Raw genomic sequence first — 26,496 nt, 5'->3', positions numbered from 1 at the left:
TTTTCATTTGTTGCGTCAACCCAAATTAATTATAGCGAATCCAAACCCAATGGTCTTTTCAATTTAATAAACAAATAGTCAGCTAAGAGATTTTCTCATTCAGACCTGACACTTTGTGTGTGTGTTGTACTCCTTGCATGTGCACAATCATGTCTTACAGTCAAATACATTTACGCATTAAAAACAACCGCATTCATTATCAACAAGTGTTGCATAATTATATTTTAAAAGTTGCTAAAAATTGGCTTGAGCATCAGCTCACCACAGAGGAATATTTACATACATGCATATGATGATATATGGACTGTGTCTCGTACTCCCTTGTACATTTCGAACGCTCATATGTTTTATCTGACCAGTGCCATCATCAAAGCCAACTGCAGTCCTTCCAACGTGGCCCCCGGGCTTGTCATGTTTGCACAGAAGCGTACGTGGCGCGCAGATCCACGTACAGCATGTGTGCATTTGCATCCCTTCGTCAGTCGCGTGTTCTTGCGCAAACGCATGCACATATGTTGCGCAAGCGTGTCTCGCTGGAAGTGCAGCCGAGGCAGCAGCAAGCTGTTGGTCGGCGGGGCGTTGACAATAATAGGTGGCAGAGCAGTCAAAACAAGCCCCGTTCTTCGAGACCGGGCCAAAGTGCTGCTGAAGAGGTTCTTTTGAGGCGCCCTTAATGTGGTAAAGTGATCTCCTCCACAATTGGGACACTCCAAGAGGCCATCCCTGACAACCGCAGCAAAGCAAACTCCCTCCCCTCTCGCCGAGCCTCCTCAGCTTCCGCCTAACTTTGTTGGCCTGGACTTTGCGAGCAGATAAATCAGCTTTAACCATTTTGTTTTTTTTTAATTCATACCTAATTAGTTTATGTACCATGTTTCATAAGTAAATACTTACATAGTCTGTTCAGTTGTGCAGCTGATATTTAAAATGCAGCCAAAACTATTTTTTGGCTAATTAACAGTAAGTGTTTTCCTCACCTTTATATGAACAATTACCTTCCATTTATTAGCAGTTACCGCCGTGTTATTTATTACCAGTGCTATGGATGTAGGGGTGACTTTGTGACTGAGCCAGTTTGCCAGGGTAACCCCTGTTGGCCCACATGAAAAGCTTCTGACTTTGCGGAGAAGCTGCCTGAATGAAACAGAGGCCTAGGTTGAGAAAAAGCCAGACAGTGCCCAGAACATGACAGGAGAGCCCAGTTGGCCTCCTGACAATCTGGCTGACAATACCAGCAGACTTAGCACTCACTTTTTACAAGGGCTGCCTCAAATTGCTTCTCCCTTTCTCTCTCCGCGGCACTCACAAAAGAGTGAGTGGCAAATTGAAACTGAACTTTATTTGAGGCTGTAGCCAGACATAGTCCATAATAAGTATAGTTGCCCTGATCCAAATAAATAATCAGCTTCAAAGGGGACTGTCTGAAACACAGATTCGGCCATTCTGGCTAACTCTCTGTAAAGCTCTCAACGTGGAATAGAACTTTGGGCTCAACTTAAATGAAAGGGGGAATTTCTTTTCTTCTTCTCACCCTATTCTAACTCTCCCTCTTTTCTCTCTTTACTTCTTCTTCTTCTTGTCTGTTAAAACATGTGGTCAGCTGTTATGCTTCCATGTGGTCAGATGATCAAAGCTGGGGAGCAGCGGTAATTGTCCCCCGCTGAAGCCCTGCCCCGGCTGGGATCAGGATCCCAGCAGGTGGGGGGGACAGCCATGAGAACGGAGGGAGAGGGTGGAGGAACGCAAGAGGCCCTGCCTGGCAGAAATAAAGACTTCCTAAGGGTTGCTCTCTGACAACAGAGCCCCAAAGGGAGAGTGAAAAATGAAGCCTCCATACATTGGAAGGGGTTTTCACTCAGGGAAAGGGGCCGCGATTGGGGTGAACATTAGGGAGAGAGGGCAAGATGGAAAGCATAAGAGAATAGGATTATAATATTTGCTCAGAGCGAAGAGGAACAATTGTGCGCCCCTTTCACCGAGTCCTTAGAACTGAGCCTGTGTCGAATCTAAGGTTTTTTTTTTGTTATTTTTTTTTGAAGGTTCATGAAATATGGATGCTGTTTATTTCACCTGCTCACCCTGCCTTCTCTGGTCAAACACCTTCTACAGGCAAACACTATCACTGGCAAATAAAGAAGAAAAACTACAGAAATAAATTTGGCAGCCTTTCATGTAGAACACACATATACACAGGCCACTGACATGGATGTGAAAACAAGAAAGCACACTCTATCCTTTCACAAGCAAGCCAACAAACACATAATCACCATACACAAACAGAATTACACACACACACACAGTGCGATGGGGAAAGACCACGCATACCTTGGCCGGTCAGTGTTTACCTGGAGACCAGAGGGAGCTGTGAATGCTCACAAGTCGGGCTACTTTGCATGTATGTGGGAGCCCGCAAAACACTTCTCACTGCTGTCCGTCATTTTGATTGCCCAGCATGACTCCTCCGCCCCAAAACCTCCCAACACCCCCACCTCGCAACACTCCCCCCCTCCTCACCCCCCCAACGGCCAGATGGCTTTTTTTTTTTTTTTTTTAAACTGTCTGTGGGCTCTTGCACCTCTGCTATACCACACTAAATCCCTGAGATGGCTGGGTGCAGTGGAGGGTTTGGAGCTCTGTCTGCGTGGACAAATGGTTCGGAGGTAGCAGAGCAAATAAAACGGATTAAGAGGAGTCTTTTCACAGATACTTCAAAACTATTTTGGCGCTGAGCCATGGATCCCCCTCGACACCTCCCCGCCAATACTCCCCCCCAGCCGCCCCCCCGCCCCTCGATAGGAGGAAAGATCAGACAAGCAGAAAGACATTTTCGGAGCATACAGGCCTCGTCTTCAGCCAATGCAAGACGTAAAAAAAAAAAAAAAAATGTGCCTGCGCTTTTATTACGAGCAGACTGAAAGTACTGTTTACTCAGACAAATGCTGTGGTCTCATTAAACGTCGTGACCTTATGTCAAGCTGCACGTTATGTGCATTGTTGCTCCAATCTTTCAGCGGAAGTGATTTCTAAATATTTGTGGTGCGCACGGTTTACTGTGTGGCTGATGCTCCATATGGAAGGACTCAAGCATTTTATTCAATAGTAGGATTGAGCCATAAGGTAACAACAGAAGTCCCTCTGCCTCAAAACTCAGCATATTAGTCTCATTCAGTTTAACATCGTGGGAGTATGACATTTTTCACACTGACAAAGTGTGAGAAGAACTATAAAGCCAATGCAAATTACAGTGCATAATTAATCATGCACCTCCACATATAGGCACTGTCACTTTTAGAATGGCACTCTGTTAAAGCGGTCTGACACTGACTGAACGCTTTAAATTCTCTCACTAAAATTAAGCAAATTTCCTCCTTCGCTGTGTTAAACGATATAGTTAGTTTAAAGAACACTTTATTTCTGCCGTAGAGTGCAGCCACAGTCAGAGCAGCGCATCAATAGAAGGTGATATGAAGGAAATCCAAATGTCACCTCTTGGCTCCATCCAGCCAAAGGTTAGATTCTTGACTCCCCGCTGTCTCCTGTCATTATGTTGCTTGGCAACGAGCTACAGGCTATAATTAGCTTAGCAAAATTAAGATTTCCATTTTGTTAACACAAAAACACTTATCTGGAAAGTGTCACATGTTCACTGAAAGAGATTCCAAAGGCATGCATTGAAATATGAGTGATGTTTTTTTTTTCCTCCTCCTTTTTCTTTTTTTGAAGACTTGGCATGCTGTGGCTGTCGCCGCTGAGTGAGATGTACAAGTGCAGCTGTTATAGCATACTTAATGAAAAATCATAAGATGGGGCATGATTTCACCCTGCGAGCATCTGTCAAGTGTTATTCTCATATGTTTTTAGCATACTAATTTCAAAACTGTAACTGTCCCTCCGTCCTCCTCATTTTACACATATGCATAAAGGAAAAAATCCCAAGGAACATTAAACCTGTTATGTCTTCCTACACTTTTTCTATGCATCCACCCACATTATCATGAAGTCAGAGGCCAACAGTTGGATGCTTTTATTGAGGACGCCTTTAAGCGCTGCGATTTCAATTATTCTTGTTGTACAAAGAACCAAAGCAGAAACGTTAAGAGCATCGATGCTGACCCGGTAAACTGCACTCAGCCTTGCATCCTGACTATGGTATACCCCGCATACACGCCCGTAATCTACCCTTCCATCTTTTTATCCATCAGTGCACCGGCACATCCCACAACCACCCATCACGGAGCAAGACATCTAGTTATGATTTAAAGTGGAAGGCAGCAAAACCAGCTCCTGCTGACGTGTTACCAGGCAGCGACGACAAGGTCACCAGGATCACTCAATTAGCAGGGGTGACAAAAGACCCAGCAGGATCCTGCCCAGCATCCCCCAACGCTGACAGAACATCAGCCGCCACAAGCAGGGGCCCACCTGCTGCCACCTCTGTTTATGTACTGTTGGTTATCATACATGTAACGAATACCGGCGCTTTTCTGCTGAAGCTACTGAACGTGGTTGATATTCAGTGCGTTCACATGCATGCCAAACTACATAAGGATGCCTCCTTCGTGTTATCATGATGGGTAACAGGATTTAGCGTGCTGTGGCAGTAGAAAGGCGGTATGATTAAAAGTGAAATTATCTCGGGTTTGGCAACTTTCATTGGGCGGCTGTTTGCTCAGTTGTGGTCGAGATAGTATGGCGGGATAACGCCGTCGCCAAGCAATGACATGTATGTTTAAAGTCCTTGTTTTAGGGGATTGTGAAATGTATCTGCTATGAGGAGCGCATGGTTGAGACAATGCAAGCATGTTGTTTATGGGTTCAGAAAGATTTAAGTCTTGTACATTAAGTCACCGCAGACTTTTCAACATTTGACCAAGGACACCATCTTTCCATACTTGTAACCTTGGATTTCCATAATGAAACCATGAAAACCATTAGTGACGCCTCATACTAGCCACAATCAAATGTTACAGAAATTATTTTAGGTACATTCAGTAAAAAACTTTGGGGACTTGACAGGTATGGCCACTAGGTCTTTCCAAGTTATGCTGATGTTTCTCTCAAAGTGTATTTGGTCTTGTTGTCCTGGTATATGTGGTATACATTTCTAGAGGAGCAGTTTAAAAAGGAAAGCTCTACGCATAAAGGACATCCACAATAATAGATATATGTAATTGAAGAACTAGGACCACAACTAATGTTTGACAATCATGTAATTAATTACTATACGTCTTTTTAATTAACAAATCATTTAGTTTATTAAAATGCAAAAAAAGTAGCACGTCAGACCGTCTGAGGAGGAATAAAAGTAAATACATAAAAAGTTGGGTTGGGTGACATCATCGAAATAAATGAATTTAATCTGAAGTCTGACTGAGACATTTGCGGATGGTTTTGCTGGTTAGATCATGACAGTGGTCCAATACACAGGGTTCATAATCGAGCGCTTACGTGAAGTCAAAATCCATGAGGTGTCCTTACAGCAGATGTGCAGGTATCTGCGCACAGATACATCCTGCGTGTGTCTTTGTGTCTCTCCCTTTCGTTAATGTACTTTTCCCCTCATCCTCTGTCTGTCAGTCTGTCAGGGCCATCTGTGTGCATTTCCCCTCCGTGGCAACCCGCCTAACTGCATTTCTCTCCCCCTTTACGGTTTTTATTTGAAGCAAAACGACTCCTGTCTAGATCAGTGTTCGGCATATTCCTCGCAGCAAAAAACAACCCACAATCCTGTGTGTGTGTCTGTGTTCTCTCCTGCATTCCCGTTGAGCTGCGGTTGCTGGAAGCTGAGAAGATGGTGCCAGAGATACGAGTAGAAGTCTGTGAGAATGGCAGCATTGTTAATTACAACATTTCCCTTGATGGGTTCTCCACCTCAGCTCTGATATGTAGGGCAGTAGTCGTGATTATACAACACACGCACAAGAACACTACAGAAGGAAATAAAAAGAGATATACTTAAAGAAAAAAATAATAAAGTATTTTAAAGGTTGTGTGTGTGTGTGTGTGTGTGTGTGTGTGTGTGTGTACTGTATATAGCGACTGTTGAATCCAGTGGAGGGTTTCTGGAAGAATGATAAGACACTGAAAGCTCCCAGCATCTTTGAAGTTCTTGTGTTAAATGCGCTCCCAGAGTGATCAGTGGATCCCTCCGTCACTCACTTCACACACTTCCACTCATTCAGGCGAAATTGTGTTTTTCTTCAGAACGTTCAAACCGCAAGAACAACAACAGTCACAGCGGCTATGTTATCACACAGGAGGGCAAAGATTAAGGAGTGGCAGCTGCCTGTTACCAGGGAAAACAGATTGTTGAAGTCCGTCGTTTCACCTCGTTCCTGTCTGTGTTTTCTGCTCTCCTTTTCCAAGACGGGGGAGAGTAGGAGTGTGAGCAGCGAACACATGACTTATCTGACTAATTGACTGAATAAGGCTGAAGACCGGTTTATTATTAGAAAGCAGAGGAGAGCAAGCACGCTGGAGCAACGCCGGTGAAGAGGAGACGTCTGACCCCGAGCACAAATTGCATTTCACCGTGGCAGTAAACTCTGCGTTATACCCTTAATTAGAAAGCATTTGACCCTGCAAATTCTCAAGGCCCGGATGCGAGGCGAGCACCGGGTCAGAGCAGCGCAACAACTGGCGCCGCGGCTCACGCGAGGAGCCTTCGACAGCTGCTCTCATCCAGCAGATAAATACAGTCATCAAAATAAACACGCCTCGGAGACCAATGAAATTTATGTCTCTATCTGCTGCGTTTGCATGGTGCAATTTAAATTCCACGTTTGTTTATCTTCTGAGTTCCCCTCCTCTGAACCCCCGTCGCACACCAAAGAAAGTACTAAAAGGTTACACTTCACTAATGGTTCCCTTTTGGTGCTCATTAATTGCCCAGTGGTTATCTTTACACTCTGCAAATAGTCACACGTCACCTTGTGTCCCCGCAAAACCATCCAATGAAAAGCAAGGGATAAGGATGCAAAAGGAGCTTAGTAAAAAAAATAAAATAAAACATACATAGACCCCGTCAGCGAAATAAATTGATAATAGAATTGTGAGAAGAATCGTGCTTGCTAACTACCTCGGCAAAACAGTGATCAATCAATCCACACAACTAGAACTCAACTTTTTTATATAAATTTAGAATACCATAGCTCTGAAGGCCATTACGTGTATGTGGGCCAAGCCATTGTTTTATACTTTTAAGACAGAGCCCAAAGTCGCATGAAATCCAAGATCTATCATTAACATTTTACATGTTTTTCCCCTGACTGGACCATAGTCAAATTGTTCACCAGGCTTCAGAGGAAAAAAAAACAAAAAAAAAAAACAACAAGATGGAATAATATCTAGCTTCTTCAGCAGAGGGAATTCAAGAAAAAGTAGGGTAAATGTTTAAAGATTCATAACAGTGGAGGATGTTTAAGTTAAAAAGAACAATTCAAGGCAGAGCCGCAGATTTGTTCCTGCGGAGGAGGAGTAAGACAAAGGCAGGGGACGGGGCGTCATCTCTGTCTGTTGACTCTACACGTGTGTAGTATTTAATTAGCCGTAATCCAATTGAAGGATGCAGCTTCCTGTCAGGAGAGGTGCAAAGGGTCGAAATAAACAGCTTACAAGACTGTTAAACACTAAAGATGGCGCCTATAGGAGGACGACAAACCCCTGACCCTACTGACACACTTAGCATCAATCCCCTCCTCAGGTGTGCCGCCGGGACCTCGTTCGCGTTTGTGCCGCTTTAGCTTTGTCGGATCTGTGAGCCGCATTTTTTTGGCAGTTATTAAGGACGAGAAAACAGGAAGAGCAAAGCAGAACGAGGGGTAAATTGAAAGGATAAAAAGAATGAAAGAGAGAGGACATGCAGGATCAGGGAAAAGATCATTTCAGTTGGTCTCATCTTGCTTTTATCATATCTTGCCCCAGGGTGTCATTAAGGTAAGTTTTCTGAAAAAAACGTCCTTTTCGGGAGATCAAAACAACAAGGCTAACATGTGTTTCTAACTAGAACTCCAGGTAACGTACAGAGAACGTGGTGTTATTAGGTTATTACGATAGTGATCTGCCTCCCTCATCAAAGCCTCTGTATCAAAACCACCCATGAGGTGTCGGCTTGTAAAGGCTCTCTCCCCGACGCTCATCCAATCAGGCTCAAATCATCATCCAAGCCTGCTATTCCGCAGATAAATGAAATGTGGTATATACACAATTTAGAACAATTGGTTTGAAGGGTACAACAGTTGGTTGATGCAGAAGGCAAGGGTTCTTGAGGAATAAATAAAGCTGAATGGTCAAAAAAAAAAAAAAAAAAAAAAGGCTGATTGGGACATGGCTGAAAACCATGGCAACAGACTCCTTAGTAAACAGTTTATGGAAGCCCAGTAGGAAGCCCGGCGTTTGGGTAAAGACAGCCTTGCGCTAATCAGTGCATACCAACACCTCCAGTGCCCAAACCTCCATGAATTTCTCAGGAACAGATGTGTCAGACCCTACTCTGCTCTGCTGCAGAGTCTAAGCCAGTCAGAATTGTATTCCTCAAAGAGAATATCTGCATAAATTATTGTGTGTGTGTGTGTGTGTGTGTGTGTGTGTGTGTGTGGATCCACGTGTGCTTAGTAGGGTACTTTTAAGTAGGGTAATAATTTATTATTAATTATTCAAGAAATACAGATAGAAATAAAAGTTACTTGGTGAGTGGAAACAAAAAAAAAAAGGACAACTCCATACTGAATACTTCAGATAACCACCTCTGAAACCTAAGGGTCAACTTTTCAATAGGACTTTTATCCCACGCTGAATTATAACTCCACAATAAAAGACTTGTTCTCCAACAAACAGGCACGCAAATCCATGCATGCACGCACATTTGCAGATGTGCGCACAGGCACTTTTTCCCCAAGCAACTTCTAGCCTCCATGTGTTCCCCCAGTCTGTTCTACCCTTGATGTAACCATAAAGCATAATTCACCCCATCATTTATCAAATGAATCGTGCACTGGGGCAAACAGAGAAGCTTGGTGGTAACACATCTGAGGTCAAGGCGACGATCTTTCACTAACTGCTCTGCATTGTGGATTGTTGCCAAGTTGTGGCACTGGATGGTGAGGTGGCCGTGGATAAGAGAGTGTGTGTGTGTGTGTGTGTGTGTGTGTGTGTGTGTGTGTGTGTGTGAGGAGGAGGGGGGGGCACAGGGGGGGCTGCCAGTGCAGATGCCCGCAGACAGACCGCCTTGCCTGAGAGCTGCCTGTGCCTCAGACAGCTCTCTCCATCACCCCCTCCAACTCTCCCCTCCCCTCCCGTTGCCATCTGTGAAGCGCGCACACACGCACGCAGAATCACGGCACCCACTAACTAAGAGGCAGAGGGACACTTAGCCACGTTAGCAGCCTCGCTAAGACCGCTGCGCCGGGTAACTGCTGACATGCTTTAAAAAGACTAAGAGAGAGGAGAGTGAGAGTTAGTAAAGAGGGAGGGATGGAGGCAGACAGAGCGGCTGAGCCAGATGGCCAGTTTAAGCTAAGTGCTGAAGAAGATTGAGATACCAGCCAGGTGAATTTTCCTCACGATTTTTTCTGACAGGTGGGCAGAGAAGAGCCGTCTGGGGTTGACAGCGAAGCCATGTCTTCAATAAGCAGCTACCGCGTGGCATGTGCAGCCGGGCTGATGGTGCGACTGTTTTATGTGTGTGAATATGTATGTATGTCTGTTATTCCGTTTCTCCATGTCCATATGGGCAGTATGGTCACATTTTATTTATTTTTTAATGAATGTGCACGTGCCTCTTGTATGATAAGCCTCTGCGGTTTAGCCCACTACTTGTATCAATTACAGTGGCGTTGACAAGCGTAATGACAGAGTTGGAGCCTTTAATAGGCAAGTGTGTCAATGAGACGAGAAAGCCGCTGTTTTCAGCACTCTTTTATTTCTTCCTCCTCTCTCTGAGCTATTTTTTCCCCACTTTTTCTTCACTTATCCCCTATGTTTTTCTCTTCTCTTATCTATTGTCAGGTTTAAAAGGTCATGGGAGGTGATGATGATCTTCTCAAAGCTTCCCTCACATCTCCTCTGTGCCAGTAAAGTTTTTGGTTTATTTCTTTTTTGCTCACTCTTGAGAATGAATCCAAGCTTCTCCTTGTATTCAGTCATGCTGACTCATCCACAGTGTGTTTGAAGAGGCACTGATGTTGTATCTCCTTGATGGTTGCTGAGGTAAAATTTGATTCAGTGAATGTTTTTTGCACACATTTGGCATTTCATTCAGCGAAAAACAGTGCTTAGCGGCAACTTGTGCAGATCATGACTACAAGTCGAGAGTAAAACGTAATTTAGCCTCTGTCACTTTTTTTTGTGTGTGACAGAAAACGGAGCTGGATTCCAGCCAGATTCACGTCGTGCACACGTTTAAAGTCTGCTGAAAAACCCACATCAGTGCACCTTTTCTCATGTGACAGTAGTATAATATTGAAAAGCTGTGCCTGCATGACTTGGTTTGAACTGAACAAGCTCAAAAAAAAAAAAAAAACTCTGTAGTGAATTATGTAGCTATTCCCTACAGTTATCATGGAGAATTTTCAATAAATTATCACATTCCGATTGTCTTAAAACGGATTTAAAATCAGTCTCGAGTGTCTGCGCCAACAGCACGAATCTGCTGCATCGATCGGGGATGCCGGGACAAATCTGCTGTTAATAATTAATGATTAGTCTGGGAGAGGAGGCAAATGCATTTTGTGATCACTTCGGTGAACGGAGACAGTGACGATTTGTTCATGGAGGATAAAAGCGCTCTCGCATTGATGAGCTGGGCGGACGCACACACTCAGGCACGCACACACATTCATGTGCACACAGTTGCATTGGGTCTAATCTGTAATGCATCCAATATGTGGAGCTATTGGCCAGCGCTCTGGGAGGCAAAGCTACATGGCACAGAGAAACCTGCACGCTAGTCTCCACACAGCTATCCAATCAGCCTCTTGCCTGGCTCCCGTGCCAGTGGACCAATCAGATGTCCCAGATGCAGCCCACTACCCAACCCCCCACAGAAATGCACACATATCTACACTATACACACACACAAATCCAGCTGTGATTCTTGGACATAATCCAAGTTGCCTGTCTGATAAGTACTGCAAGGTGGGACCTGTGTGTGTGCGTGTGTGTGTGATAGGTCATCCATCATAAAAAGAGAGCAGCATCGTATTACTGATCACTGCGGCCCCCACGCAGAACGGAGACGAGGTGGACACCGAGCGAGGGCCGGTCACCGGGCGAGAGCGTGACGCGGCAACAGACGTACAAGTGAGAATTGGAGAACAAAAGAGAGACAGTGAGTGAGAGGAAACGTGACTGAGAGCCCCAGAAATGCGGCCAGCCACTGAATCATTCTCGCACACAACGCTTTGGCCCAGATCAGCCAGAGAGATAAAGGAAGAGGATTACACTCTGCCTGAAAGACTTGGAAGTATCTTGAGTCTCCTTTGACACTTTGCCACTTCTACAAAGCCACCTTGGACAATAAAACTGTCAGCTAGCATAGTGATTACAACAACAACAACAAAAAAAACACACACAGAAGTACTATTGTGTAGTGTGTTGTAGTGACTGTCGAAGTCATTCAGACACTGCAAATCAAAATTAAATGTCGAGATTTACAGAAAAGCCACAGAAAAGTGGGGGAAATTGAGTCATTGAAGTGAGTCAGTGTTTTTCAAGTGGATGGGACTCACCAGTGGTACAGACGGCTGGGTAAACGTCATTTAAGGGAACAGGTGTACGACCAGAGCAGACCAGACCAGAGCAGAGCAGACCAGACCAGACCAGACCAGATCAGGGCCTTTGGATGTCAGTTGAAATCTGTTAGGCACAAAAGCATTGATCTTTTTAGACAATTTCTTTTGTGTGTGTGGCAGCTTGTATTTCACGTGGCCATTACTTACAGGAATTAAACAAAACATGTAACCCATTTCAAACCCTGCTCTCTCTCTATCTCTCAAACGCAACCCGCACTCTCCACAAATGCAGCTTCTCATGTCATTTTTTTCAGTCATAAAACGCCCAGATGGTGCGCTGTGTGGTAATGGATGCAGATTTCTTAACTGGATAATACGCTCCAGAATTTAAACACTGTATCATTTCATGACTTTGAATTTCTTACCTCTTCTCTTAGCTACACCTGAACATGCAGTTTTATACCCAGGAAGTGCCAAACCGGACTCTGCCCCTTTCAAACTCCTTATATGGAGGTGCACCTGGCGGAACGCGCCATCCGCAATACAGGTGGAGGGGAAGAAAAAGAGAGCTATAACTTAAAGGGTTTGCACTATTCACTAATATGTTCTTATTAATTTTTATTTTTCATTTTATTATTTCATGAAGAATGGCGAGACAAATTTAAGTTTTAAGATGTTTTAAAATGTTTAAAACTGCTTTTCTGCAAATTAAACTAATTTTCACAGTTAAACAACCTGAACGCAATTATTAAAAAATATACAATGAAGAAGGTTTCCACTTTTTCCAGTCACTGCATGAGATGACAGTAACAGTTAATGTGCCTTCCCTTCCCTTAGAAGCTCCTTGTCTGTGATGCTTCTTTCTGATGACCTTAAATAGCTTATTGATTTCTGCAAAAAAACAGGAATGGCTGTATTTTTTCCCTTTGTCCATCTTCTTTTGTGTTCTTTCCTCCTCCAAGCCACTGAAGTGATCAAGGTCAGCTTTATTGTGGTATAAAAAAAAAACACTATTTACTCACTCTGGTTTCTGCCGAAAATACCGCGAAACAAAAAAAAATGGACTAACACATTAAAACCTGTGCTGGGGTGTGTGTCTTCTCTGTAGTGGAGGACTACGAGCAGCCATGTAGAAACTTATCCAAAAGGGTCAAAGGCATAATGGGTTATAATCTCCTTGTGGACAACCTTCCCACCTAACAACACAGCCACTTCTAACAAAGACCTTGGCCTCAGCCTTCAGCTGCCGCTTCCCCTCCCTGGCTACCACCAGCATACCTCAGACGACTGCTCCATTGTCGTACTGCCTATCGACTTGTTAGATGAATTCAAATTTCACATGTCAATTAAATGAGTTTTGCCCTGGTGATTAGCAGATCCTACTAATTGTCCCTCCCTCCTCCTCTTTCCTCCATTTTTTTTTTTTTTGCTTCCTTCCCCTCCTCCTCTTACTCTCCTGCCATTTTCCACATGGAGGAGCAGGGACTGGGGCTTTGTGCCGTTGGGCCCCATGCCCCATGTCGAAGATGGCTCTTCAGCCTCTTACCCCAGCCACGCTCCTCTCCGGAGACTCCACGAACGTGTCTCTGAACTCTAGAGTGTATGAAAAAGATAGGCATAAAGGGCGTATATGTGTGGGTTTGGGGAAAATATAGATCGCACAAGCGTAAAGTAGTAATCGGGGTGAGTGGATGCGCATTTCATCGTGTCTGGGGCTGGATCACAGGATGACAGCAAGCGATCCCATGCGCACCTCGCAGACATGAGTGCAGGAACACGGCCGTTCTCAGCACACACTCCCACACGTGCACCCTGGCAGATAATTACCAACAACAGCCTCTGGAGAGCAGAACGCCCATGTGGGCCCCATAACCGCTTTAGACAAGGGCCATGGCACACCCAAGACCTTCCTCTTTTTGTCTATCTCCCAAGCCATGTGTTTGTTTTACTTGACTCCTTGAACTTGATCCGTGTTTCTTCTTACTATTTTGTTCTCTACGCATTCCAGTGGTGTTGGCAAATGAGATCCAGAAACAACAACGGCAAAAAAAATCACCAGCTGCCATCTTAAAAATGACAATCCACCAATATATTGTTCAATAATCTTTATTTACGCTTCACATCTTGGAAATGTTTTGAACGGCTGATCCAGTTGTGTGTTAAGATCATTTTAAAATTAGTCTGTCTTCTTATAGCTTGGCTCAGCGTACCCAAATTCTACAAAATCTTCATAAAATGACTGCACGTTCTGTGAGTCACCGCCTTCACTTCCAACATAAGTAGTTACTGCAGGTGTTGGATGAATGCAATGAAGTAAAAACTGGGATATTTCCCACACGCACATCAACACACCCACACACATATGCCCTGCTCTGATCACTTTGACAAGTGTGTCATGTTGGCTCTATCTGAGAACTCTGCAATATTGGGATTTTGAAATCCTTGAAGGCGAGCGAGACACGAAACTCCCCTCTGCTCTTGAGCAGAGCTCTAATCAACCCTCATCACAATTAAGCACGGTGGACAACAGCTCTTAAAACTGCGTGAATGGTGCCTACGTCCAACAGCCCCCCTAATGTTCAACACTAACCAAGCATCACACAGACCTACATTCATAGGCCAAGCCACAATGGAAAACACTGCAGCAGGCCGGTGCAGCCCAGACGGTTTCGTTTGCACTTTATCAGACCTTACAAAACAGCAACGCCTCATTGAGCCACAATTTGCTGCTAGTTTCCTACAAGAAGCAAAACAAAGAATGGGGCGGCCTGGTCTTCCTTTTTGTAAAAAAGCAGCGGACCAGAGAGAACACACGCACACACTAACACACAGCCAGAGTAGGGGAAGTGCAGAGGAAAAAAAAAAAGTGAGAACAGCAGAAAAAACACACTCCAGAAGCTGTCAGTTCCTTCTAAGGACAACATGAGTAAGCTCCTGAGCTCTGACATTGCAAATACACACCACAAATCCCTCGTTTTTTCGTTTTTTTTTTCTTCCATAATATAACTACTGCAACTTCAGTTTCTCGCACTGTCCGTGCAGCAGCTACAGGACGGAGCAATGGTTTGTCCTCATGACTGGGTCATGGACATGGCAGTGTTTAAAAACCGCTTCGGGATAAAATACTTCTCTCTGGGCTATAACTCTCCTTTTTCATCCCCCCGCCTTCCCCGTCTCAGTAGCTCCCTCTCTCCCGTTGTCTCCCTCGTCCTTCCTCTCCGGTTTTACTACCACAATAACTACTGAGTGAATAAGAGAGTATTTTCTGTGTGCGTGAGCCCGTCGAGGCTGAAGTCCTGTTTGTGCATTTGTTTAGTCATGCGAAAGCGCGTGTGAATGAGTGTGTTGCCTGTGGATGAGTGGCTGCAGCAGCGAGGGTGCAGAGGGAGACAGAAGTCTGCAAAGTGAGAGGAGCTTACTTACAGTCAGGCTATCAAACAGACAACAAGAAAGAAAGAAAAAAAAAAAAACGAGTTAGAGAGTTTGTCTGCCTCTGCCCTAGCGCACACAGCACAGGCAAATAAAAGGAAACCCCGCGACTGCTGCAATTATCTTTGGAATGAGGATAATGCAAATGACACAATAATGTCTAATGGATAAAGGCTCCACATAAAGCTGTATAAATAAGCAAAAGCAAAGAGCTGCTTTACAATACACACATAAAACCAGACTCATTAGCATACAAACCAAGATCAAAACGCCTTTTCAAGTTCGGTACATCACAGCCTACCCCGCAAAGAACTCCTTATCAGAGTACAGTGAAGTGAGCCCTACCACCGCCCTTCCCTTTCAACCACCTCCAACATTACAGTGCAATTTGAAAAAGAGAAGAACAGCCCTTTTAGAGGAGTAAATTGCGTTGCCATGACAACTCGGAGAAGTTGAACTCCTGACAAGAAGGTGCGGATCATGAGCTGATTGTGTCTTGTGTGTGTGAGAGAAACGGCTGATGTGCCCTTCCCTTTCCCCACCTTACCCCACCTTAATTCTGCTACATGCTCTTCAAGCTGGCAGCTGTTGGTACAGAATATGTATGTGTGTGTGCGTGTTGTTTCATGTGCCTATGCGTGGATGAATAACTTATGAGCGTTTTAGACCTTTGGGACACATCGCTGGCCTTCTGCAGCTCCACCGTCTCTCCAGTCTGGCAGAAAGGGTCCGAGCTGACCGCTAATTGGAAGTGGCGTGGTGATCTGATGACACTGCGGGGATACTTTGGTTTGTCACAACGCGTAAAGGCTCCTACATTTCAAGGACGGCTGCCTTCAAGGAGGAGTTAATCAATGCACAGCTTAACGCAGACTACTCAGGACAGACCACAGTTGCTGGTCACAGGGTAACCAAGGTTAAAATCGGTGAAACGTTTCAGGAAGACACCCACTTCCCCTGCTGACTTTGAAGCTATTACTGCACAGAAAGTGTACCTCCAGCAGTAGATCACACGAGAAACTGTACCTATATATTATGTCAACACAGTCATCTAAAGCAGGCAGACAAACACATGATTTTGGTATCTTACCTCAGCCATAGCTGGATAGAAGACTGCACTCCTTTAAGCAGACAGCCCTGATAGAGAGCCTGTGAAAGTGAAGATAAAAATGCATAAGCTCGCAGCATCAATCATGGTCAGAAAATAGTGATTCCATACGTAATTGATTTCCATGGCATGTGCGCTCCCTACAGCACATATGATACTATTTTCCAAGTATTTACTTCACTCTCATGAAGACATTCGATATGGGGCACGGAGAGATGGAAAAGGAAAAAAGGTGTGAGGGAGCTTTGCACATTCCTGCTCTTACACATGTCATATGTGGACATCTAATTCCTTTGTAAAGCAGAAAAAGCATCAGATATAATATACTTCTCATGTCTGAACCCCCTCTCCCCCTCTGTCTCCTTTTTCTTTTTTTCTTTTTTTCACTTACTTTCCCTCACACATGCACATTAACAGCCACCCTTTACAGTGGGCTACGCTTACTTGTAAAGTTGTGATTTACACTTGTGTACTAAAAACAGCTTGAGACAAACAAACACATTAAAATCACAAATGCTGAGGTCTTCGGTGTGTGCGCTGGTGGTTGGGCCAATTTATTGAGCCCAAATGTCCCAAATGTAATAGTGGGGCAGAAACTTGTTAAAAGCCCGTACACTAGAAAAAAAAACAAAAAAAACAACAACAACCTTGTTCCACGTAATGAACTTCAGCTACAAGGCGAAATTTGAGAGTTACCCTCAGATAACCCTCTGCCATACAAAAAAAAAAAAACCTGTATGCTCCAAGACCCCCTTTGGTGTTGGTCTAAGTGAAATTAAGAAACCAATTTACTTTGTAAACGCCACATGCAAATCTTGTTTGCCGTGTTGGGGGTCTGCAGAAACAGCGGTTGCTTGCAGGACTGAGGATGGAGATCAAGGGTGTCTCCAGGACGCACAAAACAAACACAGTGCCCAATCCTGGACCCACCGGTGACTGTCACCCACACCACCCCCACTGTCGCAGCCACCACCCCGGAGAGAGCACCCACCTCCTGACCTCCTCCAACAGGGGGGTCAAAGGGAATTTAACACGGGAGTCCCACATTCCTCCAAGGTGATAATTGCCGTAGCTGCTGGCAGGGGGCCATCAGGCGCAGGGTAAACAAGCAATGACTCCCTATGCAGAACCCCCCCCCCATTCCCACCCCCCCACTCCCACCCTGCTAAATAGTATGCATGACTGTGACCTGAGTAAATTATGCCATCAAGCCTAGCGTGACAGCGTGTCAACCCATCACAGTGCAGGCAGTCTGTTTGGTGTCTGAGCACCCAGGTGTTTCAGTTAACTGTAACTAAACCATCAGCGAGACAAGCCATTTCACACATACTGTCAGTTACAAGCAAGAGGCTAGCGGCTAGCTGCGCTAAATAGACTATTAGTTCAGATCTAAGCTAAGCAGATGAACCACTCAGAACAACAGTTTTGTTATTACTACAAAAAAAAAACAAAAAAACATGCAGCATAATCGCACCTCTCTATGTCCTCTGTAGCGATACTGGGTGCAAGTAGAGGTCACCTATTTTCCACTCTGGATGTGTTTCCATTTCCCGCATCCTGATGAAACCTATTCCTCTGTGTTTCAGTCCCCATAAAATGTGTTATTGGGACAAAACATTAGGTTTCTGTACGCATGTTCAGTGTAGTTTTGAATGTTTTGAGTTTGATACACCATCTGTGACATGTAATCAGTAATTATTTAAAAAAAAAAAAAAGAGTTTATACTATAATGATTAGATTTAAATTAGATTAGATTTGAAACAGTTTATTTTCAACCCTGATACAAGAGGGAAAAAGGTATCTATTGGATCAAAAAATGCAATGAAGCTATTTTTCATTACGCTGCTTCCACTAATGCATTATTATTATTATCCACAATAGTAGTAGAAGCCTGTTTTGTTTCTGTCATCTGTTATTTACTGTTAACTGACGAAAATACCCTAGGAGCTTCTTAAGAACAAGATAGAAGAAGTTTTCATTCCGCGTGTGCGTAAAGGTTAGGAATATTTACTTTTATCTTTCACCTAAACCTAAATTTTGACTTTTAGGAGCTTGATGAATAGGGCCCGTTCTCTGCCCACATGTGGTCCCTCCAGCCACACACTAAGGCTTGGGGAGGTTATAAAAGCCGAAGGGGTGATTAAGAAGCAGGAATAATGGCCTCCACAAAACGAGGAATGCGTTTAACTGCTACAACGGCTCCAGAATTGTTCAAAATCGGACCGCCATTAATATCAGGAATCATTCTGCTGCTCTTGAGCTGTGAACATTACAGACGGCTATTTTCAAAGGAACTGGCCCTGGGAAAACATGAGAAGCCGAGGCAGGATGTGCTGTAGATGTATGATTTATGTCTGAGGATGACCCGAGAGGATTTAGGTTGGGTATATCTGGAGCTGTGCTGACCTACCCACCGGTTCTGCATTGTTGGAGCTTGGTGAATCCTTCTAAATCCAGGATTAGAAAAGTCAAATATACAAACACCTTCACCTCACCTCTCTTTCTCACATACAGACACGCTAAGAAGAGAGGAAGGTCGAAGGAGTTACCACTGGCTGCTGCCTGTCTGCGAAGCATGCCCAAACCCGAAACCCCATCACTTTCCTCATTACTGGAGCTTCATGGCTTTTTAGGGCTCTGTGCTTTATCTGGGATTTCACATTTCCCAGCCTGCCACTTGACATGGCTCACCCAGCTGCCAGCAATCAAATAGCACAGGGCAGCAGTGGTGCTGGCTGAGTCTTCAGGCTGCACCTTGATTTGAGAATTGCACATCACAGCCACTGGCCCTGCTAAGCTTTGGTAATTACAGGCCACACATCCCATCATGCCTCCAACCCTATTTCCACCCCACATCATACACTGACCTGGCATAATGGGTGAAGGGGAACGGGGGGCATACAGAGAGATAACGATGGTCACGGGTCAGGGAGGATTTTAGGGATGACGATCTGTGTCTCAAAAGGTATTAAGGGTGGGACAGTGTTGAAGAAAGGACTGATAACATGTTCCATACTGTCAATTTCGGCCTGTCGCATATGGAACATCCTTTTATGTGTTTAGGCGAGCCTGTGTGCTGGCATGCGCGCATGCTTGTACCTACAGTACACACATTGTATGTGTGTGTGCCTAATTGAGAGGTAAGCAAAAAAAAGTTGCCTTTAAAGTTGCCAATAAATATCCTGCCAGTAATGTTAAACACCTGCCCGTAAAGCCCAGAGGAATGCTAAATGAAACCAAGTTGCAGAGCCTGTCTCCTGTCTGGGGTCTCAAGTCAAGACAGCAGGATTTGTAATGGCTGTAACCAGGATTATTGAGTTCAAGCAGAACAGCCAGGAAGCGAGAAAAAACATGACATGGTCGGCACCAAAGCATTTCCTCCCCGTAACAGCCAGTACAGTGCGTAGTGTGTCTCCTTTACAGTAGATATATGTATACTGCAGATTAATCCTCAGTTTAGTTACACAGCTGACACTCACCATCCAAAACATGTCAAAGCACATCACGGCAGGATTTTTTTAATCACCGCCATTACCGCCGAATGATCAAAGCTGCTCATGGAGTGTCGTATAATACGAGAGGACACATGGGTGTTTGAACAAAAAAATGTTCCCAATTTCTTTGTGCAAGTGTGAGCCAGATGAAGTACGACAGATGATTGCTGCAACTGAAAACATGCCCTCCTGACCTCTCCAGCCCGGTGTCACACGCCAGCTACCATCTCACACACAAACACATTCTGCTGGAAGACACGCGAAAATGCATGCATTAAAGCACATACATTCACACGTGCACGATCGCAGGGGGAGGCTCTCGCTGCGTTTTGGAGCCTCCAGGGGTGAAAGAGAGCATCTAACCCCAGAAGCCTGAGAAGCTGTCATTTGGCCCCATCTCTGGTTTCGATTCCCTAAACTCCTGACGCCTTCCTCCCGCTGCACCTGTCGAGCGCCAATAGACCCCCTGCCCAGACCCTTTCACCACTGAGAATATATGGCCCTGCTCCCAGGTCCAGGCTGGCTAATTACTACTGGCCTCAAATGCCACAACGGGACGGAGCGTTTAGCTGCTGTTGCCACCCTGAGGCCCAGCTCTGCAGTTCTCCCTCTTTCAGGTGCCTCTCCATTCCTCAACAAGGGCCAGATAAGGCTGACCGAGCACGAGCATTTACTTCCAGAGTCACAAGCTGCCCCATTCAACCCAGAGATTAAGCACTGCTGTCTACACGCAACCATGAATAATGAAGCTATCACTACAGACAGGCAGGCAACAGCAGCGTGAGTTATATACACCGGTAATCTTACAGGCTGCTGCACACACGTGCCAAACGTACAGTAGCAGCAGTACTGTACAGCTCATGCATTATTTCGGAATGCAGAGGACTCACTCAAAGGCAATTAGTGGTTTATAGTCAAATTATAGTGGAAGATCTTCAACTTACAACACTACTTACAATAGGACAATTCAGTTATATCAAAAGCCAAGAGGCCCAGGTGCCAAGAAGTGTTATGCGGCCCCACTGCACACTAATTTTGCACAACTGCCTTTGGAAGCTACCCGAACTCACGTTGTGCCACATTCAGAGAGGAGTCAGCTTCAATAAATAATGAGTAGCGTGGTTGTATTATAGGACACAAACACAACATGTAAACATGTATCAAAATAATACACTAGAGTTTCAATTTAAATTTAATTTAAATATGGCCAAAAGTAGACTGAATCTGCCTGTTCGGTCTCTTAGCCGGGAGCAGTAGTGGAACTTGACAGGAGTTGATTCCCAGGTTTAGTTAACCAGTGTCTTCGCACAACCATGTATAATTATTACCTGTAGACAATGACCTCTATACCTCATGCCAAGTTGAGTGCTGCCAGTCAGGACAGCAGGTGGTGAGGTGATGCCAGCAGCTTGCTCATCATCTTCAAAACTAATGTCCATCTGCCAGTTGGTCTTTGACAGGCAGACGTACTTCTGTGATGAGAAGTCTAACCATAATTATTTTATCAACAGGCTATAGCACGCTTACAGATGTGCAACGTAGTGTAAAAGTGCAGTTTTACACTTACATTTAAAACTTACTTGATAATATATATTATATGGAATTATTAAAATGTTTATTTCAACGATATTTTGACAATTAAACAGACGGATCACCATTAATATTATATGATTGTTTTTTTGTTGTTTTTTTTTTTGTTGTTTTTCCTATTCCTCAGTAGTCCGAACTTGCAATAGTAGTACAAATGTCTCATCTTCATTTCTGGAGCAGAGAGAAGCACTCCCTCAAACGGCCTGTAAACAGCAGTAGGCTGTACCTGACGTGAGGGTGGATAATCGCAGACACCACGTGACTGCAGCACTTTCCGTCTGGACGCACGGCAGGGTCTGTCAGAGCCTCCCTGGTGAGGATGCCACACACGCGCACTGGGCGGATAAAAATAGACGCCATTCATGTGCTGAGGAGACGCTTACAAAGCTACAAGACACACATCCAACTTGGCAAACTTCACACGAATCGCTTGCTTTCATTGCCGTCGTCGTGAGAAATCTAATCCAGTCTAATCTACTCACTTTATTGAATCAAAACGCGCAAAAGCGCACCGAGCAATCTCGCACCGATTTCAGTCCTCTCCTGCACTTGCAGATGTGTTTTCTGTTATAGTGTATCACACGCCGCAGCCCCCCCTTCTCTCTCTCTTATAGCGACGCCGACAAAATTCCTTAATTCTCACGGCATCGCCTGTGTTCTGCATCACCGGCTTCACGCACGGGCAAAGTATGGCACCACATCTGAACTTGCATGGATGAAAGTGACGGCGTTAAAGCACTCAGTCAGAGGGCGACTCACTCAGCCTCCCGTGCGTCTGTCTGTGTCGCCTGTGTGGGGCTCTCCCTGCAGCCTTCAGTGAGCATCACTCTGTGGAGCCGGTGCGAGGCATCCTTTCATGCAAACACCGGTCCTGGACATCCTACAGAGTCCGTCCTGCGACATATTTTTAGTTTGGACCCGTTGATGTCACTTCCTGCTTGGGTAATAGCCTGCACAAATAAGCTCAGGGATGTGGAGGGGTGTTCGGGGAGCCACATCTGGGAATTTTCGAGGTCACGACGAAGGCAAGTTCACAAGGTCACGCCGGAGCGAAACGTCCAAAAGAAGCGCGTTGCTCTTTAAAATGGCAGCTATCGTTCCATCTGGCTCATTCCCACTGTGCCCTATACTTTTATATAACCAGTCACATCCACATCATCCTACCCCCCTGTGATGCGCCGGCGAGGTTCATTTCCTGGTGTGCTGTGCGCATTTATGGCCACGATTATGCAATGAATACGACATCATCAGTTTTTTGACGAATATATGAATCACAGCTGGTGAGAATGTGATGAGAAATACGGGAAGCTGTAGTTTACACATTTCTGGGACACCTGTTGGTGCCAAATTAATATAATGTTTTAAAAATGTAATGCACCTAAATTCAGCTTTCCTGTTCTGATTTTTGATTTCTGATTCCAGGCCTGTTTGACTTTACCGGCTAATTAGTGGCAGTGTTTAAGATTTGACTCAGGCATTGCTTTAAGAAGTCTTCACATCCTTTGACACACATTCAAGATAAGTTAGATAGAATCAAAACGAGGGCTTATTTTTATTCTGGGCGCCTCAGAAGAATTATTCAGTGTGCTGAGGTGAAATGCAAGATGGGTGACAGAAGCCGGTCTGAGAGTGAGTCCTGCCAAGAGCCCTATCTTCTTTCCTCACCCAGGTCTCTCCTCTTTACCTTTGAACCCAGGCCCAGCAGCCCATCTCTGATCTAGAGAGTCTCCTCTTACCCCTATCCCCTCATAGGCCTCTGTGATAGATGACCGTCAGCATGCCAATACTTCACAATATTTCAATTTCCTGCCCAGGAAGAGGAATTTAAGGGGTTGAGCGAAGTTCAGAGGCACAGTGTGGTGCCTAGAGCTCCCAACCAGCCCCCAGCCTCTTGCTGAGAACCTGAGATCCAAACACTCGGCTGAGAACATTCCAGAAACCAGGTCCTCTGTACGTCAACAAAACAGCCCCTGCCACCTCTGTCCCGACTGAAAGACAGGAGTGTATGTAGAGGACCCTGGCAATGAACTCCAGATTATTCATTCCGTTTAGAGGATAAGTTCTGCCACGTCTGAAAAGAAACATCAAGTAGTTGCATTTATATATCATGAAACATATTAAATAGTCAGTCGTATAATTTCTCACCTAATTTTCTCAGAAATATGCAGCTCTGGTATTAAATCTTTAGAATTATTACAGGAGAACGTTCAATTTTAATATTCACTCTTTAAATTTCATCTTTTCATGTAGGCCACTGTGTCACTAATTTAGGGGAAAAAACACATAACAGTATTACATGAATAATGAAGATGTGTTTGACTTTCTGGATCTGTTATATTTTCCCGTCATGGTGATTTAAACAAACAGGATTATGTACGTTGTGTACGTTGCATCAGCGTGAGTGAGGCGGGCACATATCCAGCATGTGTAGGACTGCGCGAATGAACATAACCTGAGCTCAAACATACATGTATGCGTGTGTAGTGTAGTATGTTTCGATAGGGTGACGCTCTCATGTGCCTCTGTTGTCTCTCAAACGATTGGCTGGATCAGTCAGAGGGCTGTGGCAGTCAGGAGGACAGGCAGCGAGGCAGGCAGTGCAACCTAGTGGTGGAAGAGGGGCGTGTGGCGAAGAGGGCTGTGCACTATGAATCATAGACTAATAAACACACTTTTCCCCCTGCGCGTAAACACACATGGGCGTGCTAAGACATAGTCACACCCAAACCCACACGCTTTGTTAATTCACTGTATACTAATTTATCTCGTTGAAACACATGCCTGTAACCTCTAACCCATGTATTTGATCTAATGTCCTAAAGAACCAGCGCAGTCTTCCAGGTTTAAAAATAACATAATTCCCTACAAGCCACCCACATATGTGACTTAATGCTCTCTAACCAGGTTGTGTGTTGTATCAGCCCACACTCCTTGCCCCTCCACCATACGCTCTCTGCTCCTACTTCCGTCAAGCCTTGCTCTTGAACCAAATGGTGCTGGGGGAAACTTTAAAGTCGGGAGCTCTGTGACTATTTGATTTTCAAAAATGTCTTCGCACCTGCTGTTGAGAATACTATGGAATTGACTAGACCTGACTTCCACTCTTTCCCAAATAAACCAGCTGACACTCTGAGGTGATCGGCCTAGGATTGCAATTTACTCCCCAAACCCCAGAGTCATTACAATCACAGATTACGCCGCTATCCAGATGTGTTTCGGCCGAGATTGAGGGGATGGGAGCAGGAGCTTTGAGAAGGCGGGGGCTGTGCAGAATTGGGTAGGTGGAGCTGGTCACCAATTTTGGGATAAAGAGGACTACAGCATAGACTAGTGTAGGCCCAATAGCGGGGTTTAACAGGGGCCTAGCTCTTCTACAGCCCATTTTGCCTTGAAGGGGATTAATAATGAATTAAGGCAACCGCCCCCCTCCTTCTAAAAAGATATTCATGCATGCTAATGCATCCATTATTTATAGTGTGCACAGAGGCTGGCTATAGTGGCCACATGCAAGTGGGAGGGATGTAAGGATGAAATAAGGAGGTGGGGGTGTTTCCCCCCGAATGAAGCTCTGAGGCTCTGGAAGCAACATCCGCCCATTGTGGCTGGGCTGGGTGGGGATGGCATAGGGACTGGATATGGAAAAGTAGGAGGACCGGGGGGATGCGAGGGGGGCCTCGCTGCCAGACAGGCAGCTCGTGCATTAGGAGAGGGCCGCCAAGTGTTGTGGGGGGAGGGGTGGATTAAACAAATAAATACATGATAAGAAATAATCATGCCAGAGAGGGAGGGCGCGGTGGAGACAAAGAGGCTAAGAGGGATCGAAGCGGGGGTGTTAGTTAAGTCAGACAGGATTTACTGTCTGGACGGAGCCACTCTTGATCATGAACTGATGTGGATGACAACTTTTTTGGATGTCAATTTGAGCTGCTACTTGAGTGGCCGCTTCGTGCACTGGCTCATGGCTGTGATCATGCTCTAATAAAATAGATTTCAATGGCATGTCTAACGTACAACACAGGGTGGGACTGGGTGACAATTTCCCGTTACCAAAGTTGACAAAGTCAAAACAAAAGATGAAAACAGAGAGAAAAATGTGAAGGTGAGAGATGGAGGAAGAGGAAGAAGACCTGAAGACCAGGCTGCGCTCCTTTTATGTACACAGCATGCCAGGCATACGTGGTGGAGCAGCGCGGAAAGGAGCAAGACAAGTAGAATGATAAGATAAAGCACAAGCATGAGCCAGATGAGCTTTCTACCCTACTGATCCCCCTATTAGCATAGATACAGAGTCATAAGCATGGCAGGGAACTGGTGTTGTAGAGGTGACACAAGAGCCGACACACCCCAGCTCATCTCCATAGATATCACCGGGGCCATGCAGGTAAGACATACATCAGGCTTATCTAAACTATGTCTGCATGACATTTAACATTCTGCCAACAAGCTGACACCTTTAATTTCGGTAATCCTTCTAAGTGACTAATTCTTAATACCGCTCAGACTGTCCCCAAAATGATGAAATTAAACACTACTTTGAAACACTGTCCTGTCAGTGTGATTGCTTGGAACGATCGCGCGGCCTGCGTGATGGTTTCTTCCGTTGAGCTGCATGATTTATAGATAATTCTGTTTAAAATACTTACAGATCAGTGTTATACCATCACTCACTGGGTGTAAGAACACACTCCTGCTCGAGATGTGGTGATATCTACGGTAAGAAGCTATCAGTATGGCTTTGCACAACCTGTATCAAATGTCCCCATTTCCCACTTCCCATTTCAAAATGTTAGCTTGGTATTATGCGTTGTGTGCTAGTGGCGCAAATTCTCTACACTGCAGTTATGAATGGCCGTATGGTTCGGGAACAGTGCATGTAACGTTCAGACTCTCATTAATGGCAGACATGCAACATGTTGCACTAGAGGCAAGACCTCCCAGAAGGGACAATCTGCATTGTGCAAACATTGCAACCTTTGTTCCCCCAACAAACACAAGGTGAGGCACTTAAGTGTTTTTTTTTTAATACCGAAACCTCAACCACACACAGGAAAATCCATAAACATTGGAATGATGTCAAAACAACATTGTGAGGTTTGACGGTTTTAATTTTCCACTGCTCAAAGTAAAAATGGCTCCTGCAACATTT

The 26,496-nt window shown here is 44.9% G+C and overlaps 1 long non-coding RNA gene across 1 annotated transcript in view; it reads right to left on the bottom strand.

Annotated features, from left to right (window-relative positions):
- LOC125007878 overlaps window positions 1-22,462 on the bottom strand; it is a 75,307-nt gene extending 52,845 nt beyond the window's left edge. The window contains exons 1-3 of the long non-coding RNA XR_007112814.1: window positions 22,110-22,462; window positions 16,249-16,307; window positions 11,727-11,853 (exon numbers count right to left, since the gene is read on the bottom strand). This is a non-coding gene — a long non-coding RNA (uncharacterized LOC125007878). The remainder of the gene's footprint in view (window positions 1-11,726; window positions 11,854-16,248; window positions 16,308-22,109) is intronic.
- Between the last annotated feature and the right edge of the window lie 4,034 nt (window positions 22,463-26,496).

The sequence above is a fragment of the Mugil cephalus genome, chromosome 5 (assembly GCF_022458985.1).
Source record: "Mugil cephalus isolate CIBA_MC_2020 chromosome 5, CIBA_Mcephalus_1.1, whole genome shotgun sequence".
Lineage (NCBI taxonomy): Eukaryota > Metazoa > Chordata > Actinopteri > Mugiliformes > Mugilidae > Mugil > Mugil cephalus.
This window is presented reverse-complemented; position numbering and strand designations above follow the sequence as displayed.